Source organism: Staurois parvus, unplaced genomic scaffold (assembly GCF_062004578.1).
Source record: "Staurois parvus isolate SC_StPar_1 unplaced genomic scaffold, SC_StPar_1.0 ptg000828l, whole genome shotgun sequence".
Classification (NCBI taxonomy): Eukaryota; Metazoa; Chordata; class Amphibia; order Anura; family Ranidae; genus Staurois; species Staurois parvus.
The window spans coordinates 396,112-399,451 of NW_028318624.1; the positions used below are offsets into that span (position 1 = coordinate 396,112).

A 3,340-nucleotide genomic window follows, 5' to 3' on the forward strand; every position below is an offset into this window, starting at 1 on the left:
GCAGCTCTGGTTCAACTTTGTGGCATGTGGACTAGGCCACCGGTTAAGGTTGACCTCTGACCTTTTCCAATACTCGCTTTGCTCCAGTGGATTCGCTAGACAAGATCTGATAAGTTTGACTTGGTGCCAAGGTCATGCTTTAGGAAGGTAATTTGCAAGAGGGCCTAGGTGCACAGGGTTAATACAGCCCCTTCATGTTGGTAAGTGATTCATAGAGCCCCACGTGTAGAGGACATTTCAAGAGGAAGGACAGGGAAGTCAGTGTCTCTTGTCAGGATGGCCGAGTGGTCTAAGGCGCCAGACTCAAGAGTTCCTTCTTCACATTGCGTGTGTGTTCTGGTCTCCAAAAGGAGGCGTGGGTTCAAATCCCACTTCTGACAATCACATTTACATTCCTCTACAACCACCGCAACCGCTCAGCTTTTCGGGCTACCACAGAAAAAACACTGCTCAAAACAAGGAAAGGAACACTTTTAAAGCACGTCACATCGCAATGGAGAAACGTGGCATGCTGGATATCTGGACTTACATGCTGGAGATCATCTTCTCTGCCTCTGGCAGTGCTCATCCTGTTCCTCCTTGCACAAAGGAGCAGATACCGGTCCTGCTGATGGCTTAAGGACCTTCCACGGCCCTGTCCAGCTCTCCTAGATTAACTGCCTGTCTCCCGGAATCTCCTCCATGCTCGTGAGACTATGCTGGGAGACATAGCAACCCTTCTGGTAATGGCATGTATTGATGTGCCATGCTGGAGGAGTTAGACTGCCAGTGCAACCTCTGTAGGGTCCAGGGATCGCCTCATGCTACCAGTAGTGACACGGACGCTAGCCAAATGCAAAACTAGTGAAAAAGGGTCCAAAAAAAAAGATGAGCAGGGAGTAAACTGTATGTCAGTGGCCTCCACCTGTAAAAGCATTTCTGTTTTGGGGGTCATCTCATTGTTGCCCGTCCAGTGCACCTGTTGTTGATTTCATTAACACCAAAGCAGCTGAAAGTGATTAACAAAGCCCTGTGCTACTTAACTGACCAGACCAATAGCCCTGGAGTTTCATTGACTTGATACTATACTCGAAGTAAAAAGTCTTCCTTGAATTTTTTAGAGCAATAGCAATCAGCACAATCTCAATTATATATACAGTACCATAATAAAATATATTTACAATAAATATTAATCTACATCAATAAAATAAAATAAATATATATTAATACACTTTAAGAGACATCATAATTGTGAGCCTACCGGTTTAAAATTTTGGGCCATAGAATCTATCCCTAAAGCTTGGAGGGGTTCTAATAGAATGAGAGAGCTCTCTAAATGTGAAACTAAATGGATATATTTAACTGAAGCTTTGTCTCCTAAGGGATTGAATGTGGAACTGGACTTAAATTGTTTTATCAGTGATGCATAAGTTTATTTTAATTTATTTAATATTTGATTTATTTTATTTTTTATTTATTTTATTAATAATTTTTTATATTAATTTTGTATTTATATATACATTCATATAAATTTTTTATTAACATATATAAATGTTTTATTAATATATATTTATTTTATTTTATTGATGTAGATTAATATTTATTTTAAATATATTTTATTATGGTACTGTATATATAATTGTGATTGTGCTGATTGCTATTGCATTGACATGTATTGCTATCACCCTGTTGTTATACTATTTGCACACAAGATGGTGCTGCTGCAGTTTGGTAGTCCGCTGTGTATATATCATATATATATCAGATCGTGTATATTAGTGATAATACACCGCATCAGGTGTTGTAGTAATTGGGCCAATCAGGCAGGAGTTGGGTCCTTAAGAACGTTCTCCATGCACTGTTGACCACTCCCTCAGAAGATGTCGTCTGACGAAACGCGTTAGGGTGTGGCTTTATCGGTGACGTCATCACGCACGCTGACTCACGTGTCCGGATCACGTGGTTGCACCATCGCCATCTTGGTTGCAGGCGGGTGGGTGAGACGCCGGAGACAGAGCCTGAGGCTCTATTAATCAATGCTATACATTTTTCTATTTATTGTGAGTGCGGTTTTATGGGGGGTTTGTTACCTTAATAAAGTTACTGGATGATATTGCACTATGGCGAGTATGTTCTTTATTCACATGTACAAACTGGATATATGAGGATTTCTTTAAAATCGGAGCGTAGTGGTGGATTGATGGATATTTACAGATACGGTGGTTTATTAACAGCACATGGTGAGTGTGCATTTTGATGGGGTGTTCTGAGCACTGGATGTCACTTTGGTGAAGGAGGATCTCATTACTTCATTGATAGAGGATCATTATATATGGACTTTTCTGAATGGACTATATTTTGTTTGATATTAATTTATTTGTGTGCACTTATTTGGTGGTGTATTTATTAATTCATATTAATTTATATATTCTTTAAGTATTTATTTATAGGGTGTAGGGTTGCGCTATTATTTATGATTAGATGGTATCACAATTTATTAACCATTTGCCGCCCGCCCTATGGCCGAATGGCGGGCGGCAAATGTCATCAGCGTTCCGGGTGGATGCCATATGGCGTCCTCCCGCACATGCGCAGATTGCACTCCTGCAGAGCGGCGCAGCGGCGCGATCTGTCACACGGACACGGACGATGACAGATCTGAGTATCGGCCCCTGTACCATGTGACCTGCTGTGACCAATCATAGCTGGTCACATGACAGTTGTATACAATGGATGGCTTCATTCATGCCATCCATTGTATACTACTGCCTAGCTGTGAATGGTCACAGCTAATCACATGCACATGTCATGTGATTAGCTGTGGCCAAATCACAGCTAAGCACAAAAAAAAAAAACCCTGAATGAATCGATGTCATTCAGGTAAATGCTTGCTTATAGCAAAGTAATTCTTTGCTATAAGCAAATTGTGTAAAAAAAATACTGATCACTTCCCCAAAGTAGTACAATGTTACTATGGTAACATTGTACTACTTTGGCCATAGTGAAATATGAAAAAAATCATAAAAAAAAGAATAAAAGTTTAATAAAAAATAGAAAATAATTTAAAAAAATATATATATAATTTTTTTTTTTCATACTGTCACCAGTCAGTGTCCCTGATCACCGATATGCCAGTTATATGATGACGCTGTACTGCACTGGTGACATTATGTAAAAAAAAAAAATAGTGAAACTAATTTTTTCATTTTCCAAAAAATTATGACAAAAAGAATACAACTTCAAAAAACTCGCCATGCCTCTTATGAAGTACGTTGGACTGTCTACTTTGAAAAAAGGGGTCATTTGGGGATATCTGTACTGTCCTGACATTTGGGGGATATCTGTACTGTCCTGACATTTG

At 39.3% G+C, this 3,340-nt stretch overlaps 1 non-coding gene across 1 annotated transcript; it reads left to right on the top strand.

Moving 5' to 3' along the window:
- Positions 1-270: 270 nt before the first annotated feature.
- On the top strand, positions 271-380 carry TRNAL-CAA (transfer RNA leucine (anticodon CAA)). Its single transcript has 2 exons — positions 271-308; positions 335-380. It is a non-coding gene; the product is annotated as a tRNA-Leu (tRNA).
- The last annotated feature ends 2,960 nt before the right edge of the window (positions 381-3,340 follow it).